A 17428-nucleotide genomic window follows, 5' to 3' on the forward strand; every position below is an offset into this window, starting at 1 on the left:
TTATGGTTAAGGTTAAGGGTATGTATGTGTGTGTATGGAGCTTACATATCCGCAAGTGTTTACAAAGCTTTCCTCCGAGCATTCCAGTCTTCTCCAATATTCTCCAAATTACCCATAGTGTTTCATTTTGTTTGCATCCCCTGTGACAGACTGGCATTCGATCTAGAGTTTCCCTTGTCCATTCCCCTGTACTTCCTGGGATGGGCCCCGGCCTTATTGTGACCCTGTACTAGATGAGCAGTTACAGGGAATGGGTGGGTAGTAGGGTTTAGAAGCAATGATTTTTCATATAATCCATCAATCCATTCTTTTTCTATACTTGCTTGTCCTTTGTAGGGTCACAGCAGTCAGCAGTCTATCCCAGAGGCAACGGACACAAGACAGGGAATAAACCAGGACAGGGCGCCAATCACCCATAATCCAAAGGCCAAAATTCTTCCTTAAAGAAAATTTTACATTAAAACAGCTCTGCATGTGGTAGAGCACAGTTTTAACTAACATCTGATCATTATTTTAATGATATCCTCATCTTATTGTGGTTGCCAGTGTTTCTTCCCATGCCATGTATAACAGAGACAATAAACTCTCAGAGCTGGGTGTAATATAACCAGTACTGGAGTTGTAGAATGAGACAGTGCTGTCGAGAGTCCAGTAGAAGACAGCATATGCATGAACATCATTGAGATTTATAGCAGAAGGTGTGGACCACCTTGAAGACCTGAGGCCGCAGTTATCAAACTTTTATCAAACCATTAACAGAAGACCGGGAACAGGACAAACACACAGAACTGGCACATGGACAAGAAACAGGACAACCACTGACAGACCACAGGGAATGTAGACAAGCAGAACATAGGAGACACAGAGGGACAAGGAGAAGACACAGGAGGCCGGACAGGAAAGGACAGGGGATACCGGGAAGCCTGAGGGAACCCCAGTGGGCAGAAGGTGGCAGCCACAGGGGCAGCAGGCGACCACAAGGCCGGAGCAGGAGGGGACCTCAGAAAGGGGCGAGAAGGAAGTCGGAGGGGACCCCGGCGAAGGCAAGGAGGGAGGGGAAGCCGCAGCAGGCGACGGCATAGCCACAGCAGGCGAAGGTGCCATTCACCGACGAGCCGGAGTTCGGGAACCTGCAGGCGACCGACGAGGCATCAGAGGCAGGGCCGAAGGCGGCCGACGGGTCCTTGAAGGGGGACCTGCAGGCAACTGCTGAGCAGGAGTCGGAGGACCCGCAGGCGCCCCTGGAGCCACAGCCAAGGAGACTGAAGGCAAGCCAGGGGGCAGGGCGGGTGAGACCCGACCCTTGCACAGGTGTTCTCTCCCCTTCTGGGACACCAACAGTTGGGGACCTAGCCGGGATCACTCACGTTGGGGCGATGGTCGGGGTGACCCCCCAGAGGGGGTCAACAGGGAAGTCAAGGTAATCTCCAAGGGGTCACATTTGAGCTCCTCCTCCATCTCCAATAGGGGAGAAGGAGCGATGGTCTGACAGTCAAGGACCTCCTCGGGGCAGGAAGCCAGGGGCATTGGAACTAGAACCTCTGTGGGTGGAGCAGGAGCCGCTGTGGTCGGAGCAGGGATGGGTGGAGCCGGAAGGTCAGGCAAATCAGGTACAGGAAAGTCGGGCACATCAGGTATGGGAAGGTAGGGGTCGAAGCATCGTCCACCAGCGCAGGAACCTCCGGGGGTGCAGCCGGGAAGGGAGGCACATGAACCTCCGGGGGCAGTGGTTCCGGGACCTCGGGTGGAGCAGGAGGTGGAGGTGCCGGGACCGGAGCCTCTGTGGGTGGCAGTGCAGCAGGGGCCTCTGGGAACAGAACCTCAGGGACGTCAGGCAGGTCAGACAGGCTAGGAACAGGCAAAACAGATAGGTCAGGCACGGGTTGAACAGGCAAGTCAGGAACATCAGTTATTGCCGCCAGGGTTGGCGCCGTAATAGTAGGCGTTGCCCCTTTACGAGCCCTCAGGACCCGCGGGATAGTATCCCATACTGCCCTGGCCCCCTTATTAGCCAGGCGTGCCTCCTGGAAGTGGTAAGCTGCTAGCAGCGGCAGTTCTGTGGTGGCGACGTGGGCTTTGGGTACCTGCAGGGACGAAGCGGTGATGATGTCTGGGGTGAGCCCTGCCTGATTCCAGATCGGGAGGCGCCCCTCACGATATCCGATGGATAGAGAAGCTGCGGAGAGAGAGACGGCTCCCAGGATGATCAATGGTTCCTCCTCCAGTCTCCTCTCCTTTGACTTCTTTCTCTTTTTCCTCCGGTTGGTGGCTGGCAGCAGAGGTTGGACCATCTCCGGGAAGACAGACGGCGGTTCGGCAACTTCTGCCCTGTGTAGCGCGACTGACTGGATCCTCCCCTCAGTCATGCGCTGCATGAGCTGCCGGAGGTTTTCGTGCACTTCGCTCATGAGGGGTGTGTTCCCGGGCGGAGGCATCTCCCTTAGGAGGGTCCCGCTCCGGCTGGCTAACTCCGGCGCCACAGGGTCCTCCCGGACCTCGGACTGGTTTAGCCAGAATATCACTTCCTGGGGGGTATTCCAGAAAGCAGGTTATGTGACATACCCGGGTAAGTTTAAGGGTAAGTTAGTGGATAACCTCAACTTTCGGTTCCAAAAACGGAGGTTAACTTTCTGGGTATGTACGTAACCATAGCAGCTTACTCTCTGAAGATAACCTGCTACTGAGCAGGTTATGTTCCAGGGTAAGTTTGTTGCAGAAGGTTACTGAGCATGGCGTGCGCTTTTGATGACGATCCTGTGAACGTGGAAGCATAAATTATACAAGGTTTTTTTCGCCGGGAGAGAGTTATAAGACCGCGTATTGATGTCTTGTCATTTCCTAATGATTATTTGAAAAAGCGTTATCAGTTTTCAAAAGAATCGTTCATTTACTTAACATCTCTTGAAACCGCATATTGCAAATGTCACAAACCCAAACCGCGGGTCTGCGCTTAGCACAGAAAATATTCTGTACATAGCGCTTCGGTTTTTTGCGTCAGGGCATTTTTTGTACAATATGGGCGACGCAGAGCATGTGGGAAAGGCAACTGTGTGTAGAGCCGTTCGCACAGTATGACTGGTACTTAACGCTTCTTACACACGTTTATACAGTTCCCTGTCCATAAAGCTCTGCGTGTTATTAAAGAGGAATTCCACAGAGTGGTAGGTTTGTCCTTTGTAGTAAAATCTATGATGCATATTTAATATATAGTCATACTATTTATATCTATAGCCTACATGTATTCATCCTGCACACACACACACTTGATACTTCCCTATATGACTTTCTATTTCAGGGTTTCCAAATGTAATTTGGAATACATGTAATACATGTATAGTGACAATAAAAGGCATTCATTCATTCATTCATAATTGGGTGCATTGATGGCACCTACATTCCTATTAAAGCTCCTTCAATAAATGAGGGAGACTATGTTAGATAGATAGATAGATAGATAGATAGATAGATAGATAGATAGATGTCTTTATTGTCACTATACAAGTACAGCGAGATAGCGGAGGAAATCTATTCATAGTATCAATGTGCAGGTAACTTGATTTTGTATCCTTAATTTTTTGCCTTGTTAAAATCATCAAACTCATTACTTTTTTCCACTAACTATAGGTAATCATTACAGGACAGTACAATGCTGGTTACCACTGGTTGCCCTCAGATGGGGTGAGGGGAGGTGGTGGTGGGCTCCCGCCAGTTAGACGGGCTTCAGCCTTTTTTCTATTAGCTACATGACAGAAAGAATATACTAAATCGTGTTTAATAAATAGTTAAGTGATCGTGTAATCAATTACCTTTTTGCAGAATGTTTTTGTGTTTCATTTTGACTTGGCTCAAAGTTCTTCTGTCTCCAGAAGGATTACACCTTATTAAATAAGAAACCATATATTCCTAGTCGAGACACATTGTTATTTTAACCTAAAGAAATGAATGGCAGGAAAAGTAAATGCTTTCATAGTGATTTAACAGTCAAAAGGATGCGGAGGGGTACGTGTTTAATTATTTTGCATTATAATAAAAGGGGAGGCGATGTCAAATTTGCAATTTAATACACACGCATTTACTCTGTCCGTTATTTTTTGCCAAGCCAACTCTCTTTCTTTAGCCGATGCAGCCGTATTGCTTTTTTCATTATTATTGGCTTGAATTCCTCATATGCGTGCATTAAAACGTCCAACTCCGCCTCTGTGAAGTATGCCGCTCTCTTTTTTTCACTTTGATTTTCCATTTTGACTCGTGAAATCGGCGATCCATTGAAAACGTCTTTATGTATGCACGGTGCACGCGCATTAACTCTGGGTAACCAATAGGAGGTTGATTGAACTTACTCTTCTCAGGTGTTTTGGAACCGACATACTCATGGTATGCGGGTTTGGGGTATATCAACCCAGAGGTTAAGATTTACCAAATGGTAAGTTAACCAAGCTTTCTGGAATACCCCCCTGGAGTAAACCGAGGCGTTGTTTCTCGGCTTGCAGAAGTGAGTCTTCTTGGAGTTCCGTCATTCTGTCAGGTCCGAGTGTTGGGCGAGCGAGCACGGAGTCAGGATGAGGCAGCCGAGATGCAGGAAACGGGGTTTATTCAGGACAAACAGGCAGACAAGGTAAACTACGGAAAAGACTTCAAGGACAGAACTGGGGAAACAGACTTGAACGCTGACTTAAACACACAGGACTACTCAGAAATAACACGAAACGGCTGAATACAATCAGGAATTCACATGAGGTAATGAAGGGGGCGTGGCACACGGAAGGATCGTACGACATAAGGTCATGACAGAAAATACATAGTTTTTGGCTTACAGAAATACATGGAATCCCAGTAGAATAAAATAAATGGAATTAATAATTAAAATACATCATGGGTCACATTTCTAGATTTACTGTTTTTCATGTGAAAGTGTGGGTTGATGGTATCCACGCGGTCATTTCACTGGTTAACTTGCAGTTCCCTGCTTTAAAATGGGTTTTGCCTTTTCCAAATTTGTTCAATATGTTGCGTAAACATCCTACAGTACTGAGATTCAACAAATACAGACTTTTTCGCCAGTGGGTCGTCCACCTTTTTTGTGCCTGTGTCATGCCACGTTCCTGCACCAGACCTGTCCGGGTCCATGACAAATAGGATACATAATTAACATGCTAAAGGTTTTGGATATCATGGATTGACTTAAAGGACAGTGCCAAGACCTTGGCCCAAAGTGAACTGTCATTTGGGTTGTTTGTTTCTGTAATAAAACATTTCAAAAAGTTATAGACATATATCACAGGTGGAGAGCCAAACACCTTCACCTGGCTGGTACTGAAGAGCACACTGATAGCATGGAACTTCTGGCAACTAATGGCATGCACCTAGGTTCACGTGTGTTTCCTGTCACACTTCCTCACTGCGTTTCAGCCACTTGTCCACCACTGGGATGGTCTGATTGTTCACCATTCAAAGGGAATGGGTAGTCTAGTAGTGAAAAATTAGGGGAAATGGGGAAAATTAGCTAGAATTAGAATTTGGTGATCAGTGGTCATTGTCAACACACCACAGCACACATTGCGCAACAACAAAATGTGTCCTCTGCATTTAACCCATATGTGACTTTCGTGACGTAGCTGGGGGCAGCTAATTCAGCACCCGGGGAGCAGTGCTTGGGGGTGGTACCTTGCTCAGGGTACCTCAGTGGTGACTTGCTGGTCAGGGATTCAAACCTGCAATCTTTCAATTACAAGAGCGCTTCCTTAACCATAAAGCCACCACTGCCCACTATCCAAGATCACCTATCCAGTTGATTTATTATTAAGGGAATTTTGCATGTAGTCAGCCCATGGAAGAAACATGCATAAATCATGTTGGCAGGTATAATAATAATCACAAAGAATTGAACAGATTTGCAAATACTTTCCTGGTTGACATTCTCTGTTTGGCTGTTCAGCTTGTAGGTGATAACTGGAGACTATGTCCAAGAAGTAAAATTAATCAAAATATGTGATTAAGGTTAGTTGGGTGCCAGCAGGGGGTCAGTTGGGTTTGCTGATGAGTGTTTGCTGAATCGGATCCATTTTATCCCACCGTATCCAAGTAATGTTATACTGTACAATTGGGACAAAATAGTTTCCGGGGCATCTTGAGTCTTTTGTTAGTTATGGATGCGAGTGCATCAAACTATTTTTGACCAATGTCTCAATGACAGGGTAAGCTGGAAACGCATAGAAAAGCATAGACTTGGATCCCTGATGTTTTGATTTCTTGGCCATCCTGATGGATTTGAGGTTACGATGATCTGTAAGCACCAGATAAACATTCTCTATTGCTGATGCCATAGTTCCTCTTTGTAGATAAAAGCTTCTTAGAAAAGAAGGTGCTCAGGTGGAACCTGGATGTCTCACCTTGCTCTTTGGAAGGACTGCCCCCATGCTGCCCCCTCATTTTTCAGAACTGGGGCACTGGTGATTCTGGTGTTCAGCTCTTTGTAAGCAATGCCATAAGTGGTGCTGGCACTTTCCTAGGTGGAGGCCACCCCTTCACAGCTACTACTGACCTGTTGGTATTTATTGAGCACTAATTGTATAACTACGGAAAGTAGGTGTCTGGTATATGAAACTGACAATTTTCTGTCTTACCTAAAACATGAGCCAGGTGAATCTACAACAGAAAGCAAACATGCTTGATGTAACTTTGATATCTGAGGATTACATAAAGAGATTGTCAATATAAATAGTAAAAGATATTCCAAAGTATCATGTAAAGTTTCAAATGAAGAGCCTGAGCAATCAATGGAAGATTAGGTAGACCGAAATGCATTACTAAATATTCACAGTGTCCATTGCGGGTATGTAATGCCATCTTACATTCATACCCTTTGTGCATCCTAATGAGATTGTATACTTTTTGCAGGTCTAGCTTGGTAATGTACTTGACTTCCCTTAATTGCTCCAGGCCTGCAGGAACTAAAAGTAAACGGTAGAGAGACTTCATAATCACTTCATTTAGACCATAGTAATCAATGCATTGATAGGCTAGGTGGAGACCAGATAAATTCCTGATCCAAAGCTTCCTGGATGTACTGTTCCATGGCCTTGGACTCTGGAATTGATCACAGCTAAATAAAACTGCGGGTGAGTGGATCCAGGTATATGGTTGATTGCACAATCCCAGGATCCATGAAGAGGTAGCCAGGCGGCTCTCTTATAGAATACCTCAGTCTGGTCTCACTACTCTAGAGGAATGACAAATTCCCCATATAGGTACTGGATACAATAATTAGACGAAGAGAGAAGAAAAACAGAATAAAGAAAGAACAGACTTGAAAAATGAAAGGAAACAAAAGTCATCAAGAGATGTTATAGGAGAAAATTGTGCACAACACACATTTTGAACTGATTTTAAAATGATAAAAATTATTTATGTCACAATGCCAGAATATCGTGGTGTGTCTGGTGTACTCAGTCCAACTTGACAAATAATTTTTGCTAATTAAATACATCCTTGTGCAAATTAACTGAAATAAACTGCAGTGTTTTTCACCTTTTCATTGACTATCATGTTTCGTGTTTTTTTTTAATGCAGGAAAGCTGCCATTTTGCATCTGTTTATTTTGTTGTACATGTAAATGAGAATTGGAATGCATTATTGTTTGTCAATCAGATGAAGTAATAATTGCCAATGCACAGTCATTATATCAGCCAGGATTGCATCACACTTATTTTGGTTAGCGAGGTAACTACAGTACCTGTTAGTTGTGATTCAGTCATTGTACGAAATGCATGTGACTCCCAAAAAGTGCACGAAGGTCGTGAGCCTACACAGAAAAGACCTACAAGGACACAGCAATAACAGTAGGTGTCTGGCAACCATTAGTCATGTGATCAGAAACACTACTCTAACTAAGCTGAGGAGCTCATATTATGGTATTAATGTGAGTATAGTGAGATTCACAATACCAATTAGAAAAAAAAAAAGTTTTTTCATTTCCTTGTTTCAATTAATTTCCACAAGGATGTATAAAATAGCATCTAACCAAGAGGACCAAGCACAAGGGATATATTTCTTTTCATTTTAATGACCACTGACTCAGTGAGTCACTGAGTCATGCAGTGGTTCAGCAGAAGATAGGGTGGCCTCATATCAATATTATGCACTCAATTCCTGCCCAACCTTTGTGTTTATTCAGTTTGTTCGTGTTCATGCTTCCTCTGGAAACTCCGGTTGCCTTCCCCAGCTCAAAGGCACAAGGTCAGCTCAAAATTCCCCAAATTGCACCTGATATGCGTGGGATTTCTTTGAATGCTTGTTTTGCTTACCAAACACTGCCTACATGAATCGGTGTCTCTAAATTGCCTGTAGGGTGTGATTGTGTTATAGATTGACATCCTGTGCAGTGTTTCCCCTGCCTCACACCATTTTCTTCCAGGAATGGACTCACTGTCGCCCTTCACTGGGTAAGTGGTTATGGAAAATGAATGGACAATTAAATATAGCCAGAAGCTCAGCAAAAGAGCTTTTCTCTGAACTTGTCACAGTACATGGTAATTTTCTCCACTGTGGACTGCAATCAAGGACATTAAATATTATTAAGGAGAATATCACAAAAGGCACACGTCCCATCAGACAAACGGTTTGAGATGTGACCCTTCAGTATTGTGTATAGGGCAGCCACTGTTTTTTTCCTGCCGCTCTAAGAGGCTGTGCCAGATCTTGCTCATATAAATCAAGGTTCATGCCGTTTTGATGCGCCTTTTACCTGGAACCAACTACAGAAATAAGATAAGTCACTTTTATGACTGACGTGCACAAAATTAATTGATTTTTACAGAAACAAAACAAATGTCAGCTGACTTTGGGCCAAGGTCTTTGAAGCATCCTTTAAGTCAGAATGACAGTGATATTAATATTGCAGAATAATACAAATATCTCTGCACCCACTGTGATCCTAAACCTCCTCAGAAATTGAAAACCTACGCACTGTACACAAAAGAGCTATTTGTAAGTTTGACAGAAACATTCACTGTTTATTTATGGAAACTGATGGAATTAAATATTTGAAGCCTATTTAAAATGATTAAATGCATTGTTACATCTCGGCAAGAATGCATGATTACACTGAGTGGCAGAGGGGTCTCTGTTGTAATTTCATCACTAAAATGGCTTTTGTTAGGATTAGACAAACATTTTATGAAGCTATTAGAAAGAAAAATGTGTATGTCCTCCCCCTGTCTGATATGAAAACTAAACTTTTGAAATTACTGAAATGATTTTGTATCTAAAGTACCTGCTGGTATTATTATTATTGACTGTGAGGTGTTTTATTGCCTATTTATTCCAACAAAAGATTTTAGCAAAAAAGATTTTGGCAAAAAGAAAATGTCCTGCTGTGTAAGGATGGGTGCAATACAGATTGTCGGTGTTGTATAGACACCTTTTAAGAACGTTAATTTGTTCATAACACACTTTTAGAAATACCTGGATACAGGGGGGGGCTATAGGCAACATAGGCAATTAAAATACCCGTAGTTGCATTCCACGACAATAAAGTTAGAGACATATGAGAACAGTAGTTTTAATTTCTCAACACTTTTCTTGTGAAACAGACGTGAGTTACCAGTGCAACCAGATACCATGTGCTACTGAGATGTTATTAGTAGAAATGAATTGATCCATTTTTTTTCTGCTGCTCTAGGGGGTGGGCGGGGTCTGCAGAATCTCACCTAGGGCATCAGAACACCCAGAGCTGGCCCGATTTGAGAGGAGACTGTGACACAGATGCAGTATGTAGATGAGGTTTCAATATAAGAGCTTGGCTCAGGATAACTTTGGAACAGGCCTAAACAGTAGACCCATGTGTGTCATTCTTGCAGAATTTGAATATTAAATGGAGTTGTAAATAAATATTCTGATGCCAGAAGTAAAATTGCAAATAAAGATCCATTCTAAATGGTATTTTAATAAAACATACTATACAATAACTGTATTTTTTAGTAGTCTGGGAAACCTATTACCCGTAGAGTAGAATACCCTTGGTGAGTGAATGTGAATGGGATTCTCAAGCTTTTAAGCAGTTACAACATAAAACAATCAAATGCTCATGGGGTCAGATTTAGTGATCATAAGGTCACCTTGTTCAGAAAAGCCTAGGTTACAGTTGCTCTTTCATTGTGTGGTCAAATAAATTAAACTAAATAAAACCTTTGTGTAAAGAACTCCAACACCCACAACACCATGCTCCCTACTAATATAACTGGTTTATGAAAAAAAACTCATACAACTATAAAAATAATTATTAAAACCATCCTCCCTCCCTCCCACCCACCCACCCACCCATTTGTCTATCTGCACATGTAGACATACCTCAAAGCATCACTGGGGCATCCCACACATTAACTATTGTTGCAAATCATTACAACCTGTTGCACATGTTCAACTGCACATTTGAGATATTTGTAGTTGTGTTATGATGCACAAGCTTGCTTTACTATCCCCAAACATTTTCTTAAGGCGTAAACATATCCAAACCAGTAATTACTGCAGACATTGCTCAATATATTGATCCTTTTAATATGATTCCTTGTTGCCCGTTTCTTCTCACATCTGTTTGAACATGATATGCACTCATGCTGAGAGCTGGGATGCCATGAAACAAAATGTTCTGTGAAACAGAACAATCTGTACAATTTCACTAAAAAGCCCTGTGACTTACACAGATAATGCAGCATCTGATCAATCCAAAAGGAAAGGTTATTAAACTGACTAGGCAAGGTGAATGGTCTCTTTTTTTTTGGATCGAACATCATTTCCTTGGTTTTATTTGTTTTTAGTATGACGACTGAATGATTGGTCTGTGTTGAGGAGCAAAATTCCATGAACTGGCTTTTTTCAGTGTCATTGGAGATTTCAAAAAACTAAATACTGAGAATTTTACTTCAGCATGGAGTGCTGTGAAGAATTAATGAAATGGAAGATCTCATAAAGCACCTGTGATACTGGCCTTGGGCTTTGATTGGGTTTATTTGCCTCCATGTAACTGAGCTCTATACAAAAACTGAGCTCTGTATGATCATCCAAGTATTAAGAGGCTGGATGTATCAAAAACTAGAATTTGTGGTGACAAAAATTAAAGGTATGTACTTGTTGACTTCCATTGTGAATCAATCATTGTTGTAAGTTTGTCAGACATTGGTGATCAAATTTCTGAAACGAGTCAGAAAGCACACTGTCAATCTCTTCCTAATGGACAATAAAATAAATTTGTCATATTGATGTGGGTGTTGTGTTGATTTGTATGTTTGAGAACAGCAATAGCCTATTTTCAAACTTTGAAGAAGCAAAACATGCTTAAGAAATCGCTTGAAGCCAGGATCTAAATGCTGATACTGCACTTTCTGCAAATGGGAGACTGATGGACAAAGGTGACATTTGAGGAAATCTCTACGTAATATATTATGATACCAAGGCATTAAGAGCGTAGCAAAAGACGAAGAGACTTGCTTGCCGGAACAGAACACACCCTTTATTCTAGTCCTGAACAGGACTGTAATAGGCACCCAACGAGCACCGAATCCAAATACGTAAAGCAGAAACACAAGGTGGTCAATCACCGAACTGTAAGGTGCACACATGGTGGGACAGTTATACAAGCTAAGAACACGCGAGGATCAGACAGGGTACACAAAAGACACGGGCAAACATACATGTCACGATAGGGAAGGCAACTATAACCATAACAACACCAATAATACAAGGGCTATTTACAATTAGAGAATTTATATTGCCCACGAGCATGCTGGGATATGCTGACCCCCACCACCACTACACTATTAACACTCTACACTGTCTAAAATATGAATCTTGGTAAAAATTACTGTCTTATGGATGTGGGGGATGGTGCAGGTGGAAATGAGCGTGACAATCCACTGCCAGCTGCGAGACACAAAGGCTACGTTCACACTGCAGGACAAATGTGACCCAAACCCGATTTTTTGCTCATTTGTGACTCAGATCACATTTTTTCATGACAATGTCAACAGCACAAGTCACATGGAATATGATTTTTTCAATTCCGACTCGGGCCACTTAAGTATGTGGTCATAAATCGGATACAGTTCTGATTTTTGCAATGCGACCTCAGTCTGAACAGCGAAATCGGAATTCATGCGACTTTTACGGCACTCTCAATCGATGTTTGTCACAATTTTGCGCAGGCGGAAGTCACCATATGTCTCGGTCAGAGTGCCAAACATGGAGGAGAGCACAGAAGTTGGACAGTGCGGATTTAATTAGTATTTGGGGAGATAAATCTGTTCTGGTAAAACTGGAAGGCTCAGATCTTAATCGGGCAGTTTTCAAATGAATAAAGTGACGTCTTTGTTTTTGCGCATGCGCAACAATGCGTCTTTGTTGTTTTGTGCGCAGTATAGTGAATCGTTCACATTGAAATCTGATATTGCCCACATTAAAAAGAGTAATGTGAACAGGCAAATAAAAAATCCGATCTGAGCAGAAAACCAGAATTGAGCATTAAGGCCTGCAGTGTGAACGTAACCAAAGGGATTTATTAAAGAAACTTAACACACTTGAGTAAACTACAAAACAAAGGACCACGAGGGGTCAGAACTAAACATGAAAAAAGAAACAACTAAAAGAATGATAAACTAACATACAAAGAAACTGGGCAACATCAGGAACAGAATTTTGAGAAATAGCACAGGGTAATATCCCACACAGTGACTGACTAAAGAACTGAACAGGGGCAGGCACTTAAATGCAAAAGGACTAATGAGAAATGCAAGTGGACTAATGAGAGGGGCCAGGGGGGTATTCCATGAAAGTAGCTAAAGAAAGCCAGATTTTCCCGAAAAAGTTAGACTCAAACTAACACCATCTCTAAACTTAGCTTCATGTCGTTCCATGAATGCAGCTTTAACTAATCAAGGCTCATACAAGACAGACTTGCATATCCTCACTTAGTGCGCACACCTGAGATATTTAAGAAGCCCAAAAGGCAATACTGTGGCCATAAATAGAGCCAGGGAGTTGGCTTGCCAAAGAATTACAGAAAGACTAAATGCGTAAGTTATGTAGATGTTACAAGTGCCTGGCATGGTGGTACAGTGGTTTATGCTGTCACCTTACACCGTGGAAGTCCCTGGTTCGATCCCCATATCCAATGGGGAACCTTCTGAGTTGAGTTCATGTGTCATTTCTACTGTATAATGTTGTTCTGTATTATTTGATCTCCGTAATATACTTTCAATCGCATCCATGCAAAATGTTCTGCACAAATAACTGTATTGTATATTTGCTTTTTACAAATAAACTTTCAAAGTAGACTGTGACTAAACAAAATATAAAAATATCTTCCTGTTCATTTTATTTTAACAGATTTCATGTTTGACCTTTGTAATATGGGTACACTTTTATTTTAATTATTTTGGAATGAATTGGAATGCTGAGACGTGGTTTTTATAGATTTTATTATATTTTTTACATGACATGAGTAGTGAGAGCGTGGAATTTCGTCCGACGGAGCAATCGTTTGGGAATCTGTTCCCACACATCGGACGTTCTTAGAGACAACGCTTAAATAAGTGAGACAGTTAGCCTGTTCCAGAGCAGACTTGTTCACACGCCTAAGTTACCATGGCAGCTCAGCGGGGATTCATTTAAGACACGTTGATGGAACAGAACTCCCACTTAAATGAGCCAGACTTGTCGAAATAAGTCAGACTTTCCCTTAATCCCTTAAGCATGGCAAACCTAGCACAGGGAAACAAATGGAAGACAAACACTAGGGAAACAGAAAATCAAAAAATACAAAATAACAGACAAGGCTGGCCTCTGGCTAGCCTCAAACCCATAGCCAGAGGGGCAACATTCTCTGAGCTACATGGGCAACCCAATGAGCTATGCAGCAGGTCAGGGATGAAGCAAAACAAACTGGGGACTTAGGCACACTGGGGCTGAAGGGCAAGAGACAAGGGAGGAGGGCAGCATGGCCACACAGGGAGGGGACACAAAGGACAGGGCTGGACGAGCACTGACCCTGACAGATTCTGGGTAAAATATGAATCGTGTTTTTTCCACTTAGAATTGAGATTGTGAGATTGTGATTTTCTCATGATTCTTAAGTAAACTGTTTCTCTCAATTTTTTTTATTATTATTATTATTATTATTATTATTATTATTATTTGGCTTTGTATATTGTCTTTATGGAGATGAAACAAGCAATAAGATATTGATATTTCAGTTTCGACTAAGTGTAGTTAAAAAGCAAGATATTGGCATTGGTTCCATTAGTTCAATGTTGCCTAACGATATATAAACTTAAATAACATTCAAAGTCATTCACCACTTAGAAGAGGTCTCAAAACACAGGCCCGCGACATGTTCATAATTTATTATTAAATCTGGCCCGCTGATCAATCTTTTCACAGAATAAAAAAAAAACAATGTAACATCATTCTGTTAATCTGCGCCGCCATTTCCAATGAAAAATGCTAAACATAAAGTTAAACCTTGCCTGCTCTTTATTATAACACCACTTTTTCTTACACCTGGTCACATGGTGTAATGCAGTCCTGTCATTTGTCGATACGGCTTAGGGAGAAAAAGGGAGAGCTTGGTTTGATGCAAATTCACACTGTAAACCGTAACCCCAGCAATTTTGTGGGAAGTATTAAATATTTAATTCAGAATACTCCAAAATAGTAGTAAAGCACCATTTTCCCAGACTATAAGAAACTATGAATGAACGTGTAAGAACTGCAGAGATGTCAGAGGCTCCTCAGCTTCCCATCCAGCTTGACGTATCCCCACGTGTTTCTCAGCATCCTGTCCCCTTGCACCCTGTACCCACAAGCCCACGCACCTTCCGAAGTCTGTCTCTTCTGTTTCGCTTGCAGTTTTCCATGCTACATGTTAAACTGTCCTTATAAACTTGTATACCAGTTAATTAAGAAGTAAACCATGTGTAGGAATCCCATTAATATTTACTCATCAAGAGTATTCTCTTCTATAAGTAATGGTTTCACTACACTGGTTATTTATCTAGCGTTATTGCAATAAACCCTTTTGCAAGGTTAACATGTTATTAACTATCTCTGTTAATTACTTTTAGTCTTTAATTACTCTTGCTGTTTTGTCTGATACAATCTGTGCTTGGAATATAGTCTTGTGCTTTAATTTTTCTGGGATCATTCCAGTTCAACGCCATTCTTGCTCGAATAAATACCTTGAAAATTGAATGCAGGTATGTTTCAGTAAGCATGCAAATGCATATTGATTGGCGTGTGCTTAAGATGTATCCTCGAAAGCGTTGTTTAAGCATTAATTCTTACATGGTCAATGCTTCTGGCAACTTGCACTTAGCTAGTCAGTCATTTTCTATAAGTTAATATATCAATTCATAAAATTAAATATATTGTAGCACTCGGCAGACACAGGCGTCTACGTGGCAGGAACAAGGTGAGGCGGCTTTATTTTAAGTGAGAACACATTTTTATTTCTAGTCCTTAATAGGACCAAACAACCACCAAGCCCCAAACACCCTCAGTCATGACACCACACTGGCCGTCCTAACTACTCATACTACACAAGGTGGGTACACACACACACACACCATTACAAAATATAATATTAAATGCTATAGATGACACTACGGTACAAAACAATAGATGCTAACTGCACACAGCTATGCGTTATTCACATGGCTTGCACTGGTCCAGCATGCCACACTGCCTAATGGGAACCCCCAACGCTACAGTATTTTTGTAAAAGTACTATTCCAGGATTATCCTTTTCTTTCTTTCTTTCTTTCTTTCTTTCTTTCTTTCTTTCTTTCTTTCAGTGGATGCCACTCACCCTCATCAAGTGTCTTGGGGTGAATAAAATTCCTACATTGTACTGTATTTTCTGTTCCACTGTCTTGTCTTCTACTACACATGGTAATTGGTCACACATCCACTTCCCCCCCCCCCCCCACATCCACTTTCCCCCTGCCCTGTGACTGTGGCGCAAGAAATTTACTGTTTTCTTCAGACCAAAAAATTTGGACTTGGATGATGAAACTAATATTAACTAAAACAAGAACATGATCAAATTAAAAAATGTGAGTGCAGGTTTGCCCCTGTCCTGTTTAATAAACTATGTATGGTGTATAGCCCTTGTACTATTTAATATACAACCCAGAAGAAAAAGCTAAATTATTATTTTTTGTGTCTGCCATTAAGAGTTAGACAGTAAAGGCAACTGTACATTATTCCAGGGCTTCTTCTCATATAAAAAGCTGAAACTTCATAGTGATTCAAGGTGCCCTTGAGTATGAAGCAGCCTCTTGTCCTAGCATGCAGCTAATTTGCCAAATTGTCATTATTTTCAGCTGCCGCTTTTTCTTTGAAGGACCTGTGATCTAGCAGAGGGAGTGAAGAGCAAGAATGTGCATAATTTTCCCAGGAATCATCCATCCATCTTCCAAGCACTCAAGGTTGTGGAGGGTGCAGTCTGTTCCAGGCAGCACATGGGGCAAAAGCTTGTTACACCTTGAATCGGATGCCAGGCCATCGCAGGGCACACACACTCATGCAGGAATGCCATTGGAAAGTTTGATATCAGAGATGCACAACTTCATAATTGGAGGGGGGGGGGGGGTGCTGGGGCAATCCAAGGCAGCATTAAGCACAAGGCAGGGGTTCTAGTCTATATACACAGTATGCCAGTTTAGATTAGCTGCATGTACAGGATACCCACGTGACATGTGGTGAACATGCACAAGCCGCACACAGAGTACAGGTGGGATTTCAACCCCTGACCCTAGTGGTATGAGGTAACGGTGCTACCCTTCTTGTGCTTTTAGATCTCACTGCAGCCTTTGCCACTGTTGACCATTAAACTCTTTTTTTCCTGTCTTCAGCAGTATGCTGGCATACAGGGTACTGCTCTTGTGTGGTTTACATCAGAAGACATTAAAACCTGGATGTAACCCTAAGATTGCAGTGTTTGGGCCCTCTGACTTCTTTACTTCTCCCATTTGTAACCTAGGCCCAGTTGCACCCTACAAGAAGCCTTCTGCTAAAAACCTAGATGTGATATTTGATAGTGATTTTCAATGTAAGCTTATGTCTGCTGTCAAGGGCAGCTTCGTACAGCAAAGCATATTGTCCAAAACTCTTCTCCTTTACTGATTTTGAGATGATTGATGCTTTTATCTCCTTTTCTCTTGACTATTGCAACTGCCTGTACCTTGGTGTTAGTCAGCATTCTCTCTCTCTCTCTCTCTCTCTCTCTCTCTCTCTCTCGTCCCTAACCTTCAAAATGCTGCAGCTTGACTCCTGACAGGCACATCTAAGCATGACCATATACTGACCACACTAGCCTCTCTTCATTACCTACCAGGCTGCACACAGAGATGATTGTGCATATTTATTGTTGTACATA

The sequence above is a fragment of the Paramormyrops kingsleyae genome, chromosome 1, assembly GCF_048594095.1.
Source record: "Paramormyrops kingsleyae isolate MSU_618 chromosome 1, PKINGS_0.4, whole genome shotgun sequence".
NCBI lineage: Eukaryota > Metazoa > Chordata > Actinopteri > Osteoglossiformes > Mormyridae > Paramormyrops > Paramormyrops kingsleyae.